Raw genomic sequence first — 9,568 nt, 5'->3', positions numbered from 1 at the left:
ACGTAATAATGGCTTCACTCCTCCAGCTTTATGACTTTATCAAGTTCAATAAACTTGAAGATATATAATAAAAAATAATAAAAATGAAGAGATAAAAACACACAATAAAACCCTGTTACTGCACCTTGTCCTTTCAAAATAAAATAAACTAAAAATAAACAAATACATTCAAAAATATATCAATGAATTCAATATATTTACTTGTAAAGGAGACTCTTTTCTTCAGTTGGTTCAAAAATAATATTGTCATTTATATACGTTTGATGACACACACGTGTGTGGGTGTGTGTGTTTAGAGTGTGTGTCGCTTTGTTTTTGTGAGTCAGTGTTCAAGTATTGTTGGGCAAAAAAAAAGAAATGTTCAGGGATGGTTTTGTGTAGAATTTTTAAGCAGTTGTCAAGTTTTGATGTGTATGTTAAGTGAGTCACAAACACACACATGTGTAGCATTAGTGTAGGTGTTGCTATGTTTTTGTGAGTCTGTGTTCAAGAGTGTGTTGTACAAAAAAAAATGTCATAAAGGGTTTTGTGTAGATTTGGAACAATTGTCAAGTTTTATTTTGTACGGTTTTGTACGATTTTGTACATGTTTTGGTGTGTACACACACACATTGGATGTTTTGGTGTGTTGTGAGTCGGTGTTCAAGTGTGCATTCATGTAATGTGCAAAGAAATGTTTTTGTACTTTTAGTGTATTTCTTGAAAATGAAAAAAAAGGTTTATGTATTTTCTGTAAAGATCATGGTCCCAACATTTTGTGTAGTTACATGTGTTGGTGTGTATGTTTCAGTTCTTTGTTTTAGTGTGGGTGTGTCTTGTAGATGAGTTGTACTTTTGTGTGTGTGTGGTGTGTGTCTGAAGAAGTGTTTCCAAGAACTTCTTGTTGGTTTTGAGATGAGTGTTTATTGTGTTGTTTGAATAAATGTAACACTTTAGTTGTGTTTTCTTGTGCAGATGCAAAGCTGCTGATTCACAGTGTGTGTTTGTGTGTGTTGTTTTCTGTGAGTGTGTGATTGTGTTATAGTTTGAAGCTGTGTAACCTATAAGTTCCAAAGAAGTCGCTCGGGTTTGGGCCGAGAATGAAATGTTTATAGAAAACATGTTTTCTCAATATCATCCTCGACAAAATGTTTTCATTTCCTCTTTTTTGTGGGGCGTTGAAAAAGTGAGTCTCAGACGTCAACAGTTGTGTGTTTTTGTCACAACAGTGTGAGTGCAGGTTGTCATGGCGACGCTGCCCAGCGTATCTGAGAAGTACACAGTAACAGGAGTACAGACGCCATGTGAACGTTCTGTCGCCTGCATGTTCAGCTCCTGCAGCCGATCGCACTCCGGTGACAACGGAACTGGTCGAACCTGACGACCACGGAATGCTTCGATAAAAATGCTGAGACTAACCTCATGGTTGTGTACATTTTTGATCAATCCCGACACAACATTGTCCAGATGTACAAAATATTCATTATATCTTTTTTTTCAACATTTACGAGGATTTGTTAATTTAATTTTCTTTTACATTTACAATAAAATTTAAGTTTTGTTCATTTTTGTGTTGAAATTAAACTTTCAGCCTCTAGATGGCAGCAGTCATTTCAGACTCCGCACTTAAAGTAACAATGAAATCCCACAAGATCCCGGTGATGACTGAGGACGAGAGGATACAGTGATGACTGAGGACGAGAGGATACAGTGATGACTGAGGACGAGAGGATACAGTGATGTCTGAGGACGAGAGGATACAGTGATGACTAAGGATGAGAGGATACAGTGTTAACAGAGGACGAGAGCATACAGTGATGTCTGAGGACGAGAGGATACAGTGATGACTGAGGACGAGAAGATACAGTGATGTCTGAGGACGAGAGGATACAGTGATGACTGAGGACGAGAGGATACAGTGATGACTGAGCACGAGAGGATACAGTGATGACTGAGGACGAGAGGATACAGTGATGACTGAGGACGAGAGGATACAGTGATGACTGAGGACGAGAGGATACAGTGAGTCCTGTAGCTTTTGAAGCTGATGTTAGTCAAGTACTGGACAATACTACACATATATACTTGTTACTATACTCAGTACATATCGTGTCATTGTATATGTGTATCGTAACACATTCTTGACAATAAACACACAACAATTAAATGTTTCAGAACACTCACAATCTCTTCATTTTTAAAAACTGACACTTTTATTTATTTTTTATTTTATTATCCTTCATTTTTGAGTTTTATCTCCTGGTTTTAAATGTCTTTAGTCGTCTTATTGTATTTTGTGATTATTCTCTGTGTTTAATTGTTTGTTTTCTTCACGTTTGTACAACAACTAGTGGCCAAAGTGTGCGTTCTTTAAGTCATTTATTAACAGAACAGAAACAGAAACATACATTGATAATAAAATGTCATCAATATGAAGAGTATGAACCTGTCAATCAAAGTTCAAGTTTATTTATTTATTTTTTCTTCGTCGGCCATCTTTGAGGATCTTATAAAAAAATCTCTCAGGAGCAGTTTTTCATTTCCTCTCAGTGTCACAGGGTCTGAATGCAGACTCATGGCTGCAGGATCAATTCAGAGTCAACACACACACACACACGCACGCACACACACACACACACACACACACACACACACACACACACACACACACACACACACACACACACACACACACACACACACACACACACACACACACACACTAGTGTTTGGACTGTGAACTCAGGAACTGGTCTCTCAGACTGAACACACCTTGTTTCATTGCCCTGTGATATCAACACACACACACACACACACAAACACACACAGGGTGTGTCTGCTGTGTGATAACTGCTCTCTGTCGTTCACACACACACACACACACACACACACACACACGTATGAACCCCTGAAACAACATGTGGAGGCAGCTTCCAACCAAAGAAGTAAAAGTCAAGACTCAGGTACGAGGAGGAGGGAGAGGAATGTTGTTCACGACACACCCATCTGTCTCTCTATCTATCTTTCTCTCTTTCTCTCTCTCTCCCTCTGTCTCTCTCTCTCTCTATCTCTCTCTCCCTCCCTCTCTCTCTCTCTCTCTCTCTCCCTCTCTCTCTCTCCCTCCCTCTCTCCCTCTCTCTCTCCCTCTCTCTCTCTCCCTCTCTCTCTCTCCCTCCCTCTCTCTCTCTCTCTCTCCCTCTCTCTCTCCCTCCCTCCCTCTCTCTCTCTCCCCCCCCTCTCTCTCTCCCTCCCTCTCTCTCTCTCCTCCCCCACCTGAGTCACCTGCAGAACAGGTATTCGAGTCCAGACAAGATTCCAGGCTCTCAGAACCACGATGACTCTTCTCACCTGTGGCTATTAAATTCAACTTTATCGACAATATGCCAGAGCGTCATCAAACGAGATTGTTGCAGTGCATTATTCTCAGTCAGACGCGTCTTGTCTGTGCTGATGTGCAGGAGTGGGTCTTGTTCACGAGTGAGGGGAGAGTGATCGTCAACAGTTATGCAGACGCTCCACTGATGTGCATAAATGAAAACTTTACTTTCAGATATAAGTTACTTTAACTTTCAAACCTGACGTCAATTACCGACGATTAGTCTTCATCCGTTCTATGTATCATATGTTATATATGATATATATATATCTACTGAATATGTTCTATATATCATATGTTATATAAGATATATATATATCATATGTTCTATATGATATATATATATATATATATATCTTTATGTTCTATATATCACATGTTATATATGATGTATATATATATATATCTGTTCTATATATCAAATGTTCTATATGATATATATATATCTTTATGTTCTATATATCACATGTTATATATGATGTATATATATATATCTGTTCTATATATCAAATGTTCTATATGATACATAGAACATATAGATATATATATATAACATATATAACATATGATACATAGAACAGATATATATATATATATATATATATTTATATGTTCTATATATCATATAGAACATTTGATATATAGACCAGATATATATATATACATCATATATAACATGTGATATATATAACATAAAGATATATATATATATTTATATATATATATATATTTATATGTTCTATATATCAAATGTTATATATATAGAACATATAGATATATATATAACATATATACCATATGATATATAGAACATATAGATATATATATCATATAGAACATATGATATATATATCTTATATAACATATGAATTTAGAACATATACTGTAGATATATACAGTACATCATATAGAACATATGATAAATAGAACATAAAGATATATATATATCTTTATGTTCTATATGATATATATATATATATCTTTATGTTCTATATATATCATATGTTCTATATATCATATAGAACATATGATATATATATATCTTTATGTTCTATATATCATATTGATAATTAATCAATTTATTGATTAATTAATTTATAACATTTATAACATTTATTTTCTATCGAAAACATCATTTATTTTCTCCCATAAAACAAAACAAAACCAAGTCCTTCAGGATCGATGCTCACAAAAAGTGGATCATCTTCAAACTAACAATGTTTATTAGTGTTCATTGGTGTTTAGTGACGTTCAGTGACATACATTTGGACAGAGACACACTTCGTCATCTAACGTGTGTGTTGAGTTTAAACCAACACTTTTATAATGAATTTAAAAAAAGTAAAAGTACGGATTCAAAATTATTGAATTTATACATTTTATTTTTGAATGATTGGAATTAGAATATCAAACTCTATGTGTGAACTAAATATATTTTAATTAGAAAAACAATCTATTTTTTAAATGTAAATTATTAAAAAAAAAAATGTATTCAATCTTTCAATACAAAGATAATTGAATTAAATTATTTAAAACAATAAACAATTAAATGCATTTAAAAAATAAATCAATAAAATTATTCAAAGTTTCAAAATAAATAAAAAATCACTCAACAGCACTGAAATATTTCTACAAGTTACCCAGCATGCATTTCACCTGCTGTAACGCCACACCTGAGTGTGTCACCTGATCCCTCGAGGTTCTTTCACGTCCTTCGTCCACTTCACTCCACAGGTGCTTCAGTCACTGTCACAATGACATGTTTCTTCTGAGAGACTCGACTAGTCCTGGTGACCCGCAGAACCAACTAGTCCTGGTGACCCGCAGAACAGACTAGTCCTGGTGACCCGCAGAACAGACTATTCCTGGTGACCCGCAGAACAGACTAGTCCTGGTGACCCGCAGAACCAACTAGTCCTGGTGACCCGCAGACTCGACTAGTCCTGGTGACCCGTAGAACCAACTAGTACTGGTGACCCGTAGAACCAACTAGTACTGGTGACCCGTAGAACCAACTAGTCCTGGTGACCCGCAGAACCAACTAGTCCTGGTGACCTTCAGAACCAACTAGTCCTGGTGACCCGTAGAACCAACTAGTCCTGGTGACCCGTAGAACCAACTAGTCCTGGTGACCCGCAGAACCAACTAGTCCTGGTGACCCGCAGACTCGACTAGTCCTGGTGACCCGTAGAACCAACTAGTCCTGGTGACCCGTAGAACCAACTAGTCCTGGTGACCCGCAGACTCGACTAGTCCTGGTGACCCGTAGAACCAACTAGTCCTGGTGACCCGTAGAACCAACTAGTCCTGGTGACCCGCAGAACCAACTAGTCCTGGTGACCCGCAGACTCGACTAGTCCTGGTGACCCGTAGAACCAACTAGTCCTGGTGACCCGTAGAACCAACTAGTCCTGGTGACCCGCAGAACCAACTAGTCCTGGTGACCCTCAGACTCGACTAGTCCTGGTGACCCGTAGAACCAACTAGTCCTGGTGACCCGTAGAACCAACTAGTCCTGGTGACCCGCAGACTCGACTAGTCCTGGTGACCCGTAGAACCAACTAGTCCTGGTGACCCGTAGAACCAACTAGTCCTGGTGACCCGCAGAACCAACTAGTCCTGGTGACCCGCAGACTCGACTAGTCCTGGTGACCCGTAGAACCAACTAGTCCTGGTGACCCGTAGAACCAACTAGTCCTGGTGACCCGCAGAACCAAATAGTCCTGGTGACCCGCAGAACCAACTAGTCCTGGTGAACCCACAGACTCGACTAGTCCTGGTGACCCGCAGAACCAACTAGTCTTGGTGACCCGCAGAACAGACTGGTCCTGGTGACCCGCAGAACCGACTAGTCCTGGTGACCCGCAGAACCAACTAGTCCTGGTGACCCGTAGAACAGACTGGTCCTGGTGACCCGCAGAACCGACTAGTCCTGGTGACCCGTAGAACCAACTAGTCCTGGTGACCTGTAGAACCAACTAGTCCTGGTGACCTGTAGAACCAACTAGTCCTGGTGACCCGCAGACTCGACTAGTCCTGGTGACCCGTAGAACCAACTAGTCCTGGTGACCCGTAGAACCAACTAGTCCTGGTGACCCAAAGACTCGACTAGTCCTGGTGACCCGTAGAACCAACTAGTCCTGGTGACCCGTAGAACCAACTAGTCCTGGTGACCCGCAGACTTGACTAGTCCTGGTGACCCGCAGACTTGACTAGTCCTGGTGACCCGTAGAACCAACTAGTCCTGGTGACCCGCAGAACCAACTAGTCCTGGTGACCCGCAGAACCAACTAGTCCTGGTGACCCGCAGACTCGACTAGTCCTGGTGACCCGTAGAACCAACTAGTCCTGGTGACCCGTAGAACCAACTAGTCCTGGTGACCCGCAGAACCAACTAGTCCTGGTGACCCTCAGACTCGACTAGTCCTGGTGACCCGTAGAACCAACTAGTCCTGGTGACCCGTAGAACCAACTAGTCCTGGTGACCCGTAGACTCGACTAGTCCTGGTGACCCGTAGAACCAACTAGTCCTGGTGACCCGTAGAACCAACTAGTCCTGGTGACCCGCAGAACCAACTAGTCCTGGTGACCCGCAGACTCGACTAGTCCTGGTGACCCGTAGAACCAACTAGTCCTGGTGACCCGTAGAACCAACTAGTCCTGGTGACCCGCAGAACCAACTAGTCTTGGTGACCCGCAGAACAGACTGGTCCTGGTGACCCGCAGAACCGACTAGTCCTGGTGACCCGCAGAACCAACTAGTCATGGTGACCCGTAGAACAGACTGGTCCTGGTGACCCGCAGAACCGACTAGTCCTGGTGACCCGTAGAACCAACTAGTCCTCGTGACCTGTAGAACCAACTAGTCCTGGTGACCCACAGAACCAACTAGTCCTGGTGACCTGTAGAACCAACTAGTCCTGGTGACCCGCAGAACCAACTAGTCCTGGTGACCTGTAGAACCAACTAGTAATGGTAACTTGTAGAACCAACTAGTCCTGGTGACCTGTAGAACCAACTAGTCCTGGTGACCCGCAGAACCAACTAGTCCTGGTGACCTGTAGAACCAACTAGTACTGGTAACCTGTAGAACCAACTAGTCCTGATGACCCGCAGAACCAACTAGTCCTGGTGACCTGTAGAAGCAACTAGTCCTGGTGACCTGTAGAAGCAACTAGTCCTGGTGACCTGTAGAACCAACTAGTCCTGGTGACCTTCAGAACCAACTAGTCCTGGTGACCCGCAGAACCAACTAGTCCTGGTGACCCGCAGAACCAACTAGTCCTGGTGACCCGCAGAACCTGTTACCACGTGGAGATGTTTGTCAGGGCGAGGCAGCACGAGCATGGATTCTGAAGAAGACTCGACGAGCTGCTGGAATGTTCAACAGAACTTTTATAGCTTCAGAGAAACTAATAAGAGTTCAGCGACAACATGCCTGTCAGGACGGATCATCAGGACGTGTTTCAGTTTAAATCATTAAAGAAAACTATTCTAACCTTTCATGATAAGAACATATTTTAAATTTTTCTTTTACGAGGTAGTAAATGTTCTCATATTATTGTGAATATTGTTATATAACGATTATATTATCACCCTGTGGATTAATATGGTCTGATTTAAAATATAATTCTTCTGACTTTTAAATTTTTATTCATCTCGCTAAATTTAATTTATTGTTTTTTGTATTTCATTTTGCTTATTTACCTCCTTAATCTTCTGTGTTGTTTTGTTCGTCATTTTGAAGACAGGAAGCCTGTTTCTGTAACTTACTTCATTAACATATAACATATATATATATACAGTGCCTTGTGAAAGTATTCGGCCCCCTTGAACCTTTCAACATTTCGCCACATTTCAGGCTTCAAACATAAAGATATAAAATTTTAATTTTTTGTCAAGAATCAACAACAAGTGGGACACAATCGTGAAGTGGAACGAAATTTATTGGATAATTTAAACTTTTTTAACAAATAAAAAACTGAAAAGTGGGGCGTGCAATATTATTCGGCCCCCTTGCGCTAATACTTTGTAGCGCCACCTTTTGCTGCAATTACAGCTGCAAGTCTCTTGAGGTATGTCTCTATCAGTTTTGCACATCGAGAGACTGGAATTCTTGCCCATTCTTCCTTGCAAAACAGCTGGAGCTCAGTGAGGTTGGATGGAGAGCGTTTGTGAACAACAGTCTTCAGCTCTTTCCACAGATTCTCGATTGGATTCAGGTCTGGACTTTGACTTGGCCATTCTAACACCTGGATACGTCTATTTGTGAACCATTCCATTGTAGATTTGGCTTTATGTTTTGGATCATTGTCCTGTTGGAAGATAAATCTCCATCCCAGTCTCAGGTCTTTTGCAGACTCCAACAGGTTTTCTTCCAGATTGGTCCTGTATTTGGCTCCATCCATCTTCCCATCAATTGTAGCCATCTTCCCTGTCCCTGCTGAAGAAAAGCAGGCCCAAACCATGATGCTGCCACCACCATGTTTGACAGTGGGGATGGTGTGTTCAGGGTGATGAGCTGTGTTGCTTTTACGCCAAACATATCGTTTTGCATTGTGGCCAAAAAGTTATTTTGGTTTCATCTGACCAGAGCACCTTCTTCCACATGTTTGTTGTGTCTCCCAGGTGGCTTGTGGCAAACTTTAAACGAGACTTTTTATGGATATCTTTGAGAAATGGCTTTCTTCTTGCCACTCTTCCATAAAGGCCAGATTTGTGCAGTGCACGACTGATTGTTGTCCTATGGACAGACTCTCCCACCTCAGCTATAGTTATCTGCAGTTCATCCAGAGTGATCATGGGCCTCTTGGCTGCATCTCTGATCAGTCTTCTCCTTGTTTGAGATGAAAGTTTGGAGGGACGGCCGGGTCTTGGTAGATTTGCAGTGGTCTGATACTCCTTCCATTTCAATATAATTGCTTGCACAGTGCTCCTTGAGATGTTTAAAGCTTGGGAAATCTTTTTGTATCCAAATCCGGCTTTAAACTTCTCCACAACAGTATCTCGGACCTGCCTGGTGTGTTCCTTTGTCTTCATGGTTCTCTCTGCGCTTTCAACAGAACCCTGAGACTATCAAAGAGCAGGTGCATTTATACGGAGACTTGATTACACACAGGTGCATTCTATTGATCATCATCAGTCATTTAGGACAACATTGGATCATTCAAAGATCCTCACTGAACTTCTGGAGTGAGTTTGCTGCACTGAAAG

The sequence above is a fragment of the Callionymus lyra genome, chromosome 3 (assembly GCF_982586985.1).
Source record: "Callionymus lyra chromosome 3, fCalLyr1.hap1.1, whole genome shotgun sequence".
In the NCBI taxonomy this organism is placed as follows: Eukaryota; Metazoa; Chordata; class Actinopteri; order Syngnathiformes; family Callionymidae; genus Callionymus; species Callionymus lyra.
This window is presented reverse-complemented; position numbering follows the sequence as displayed.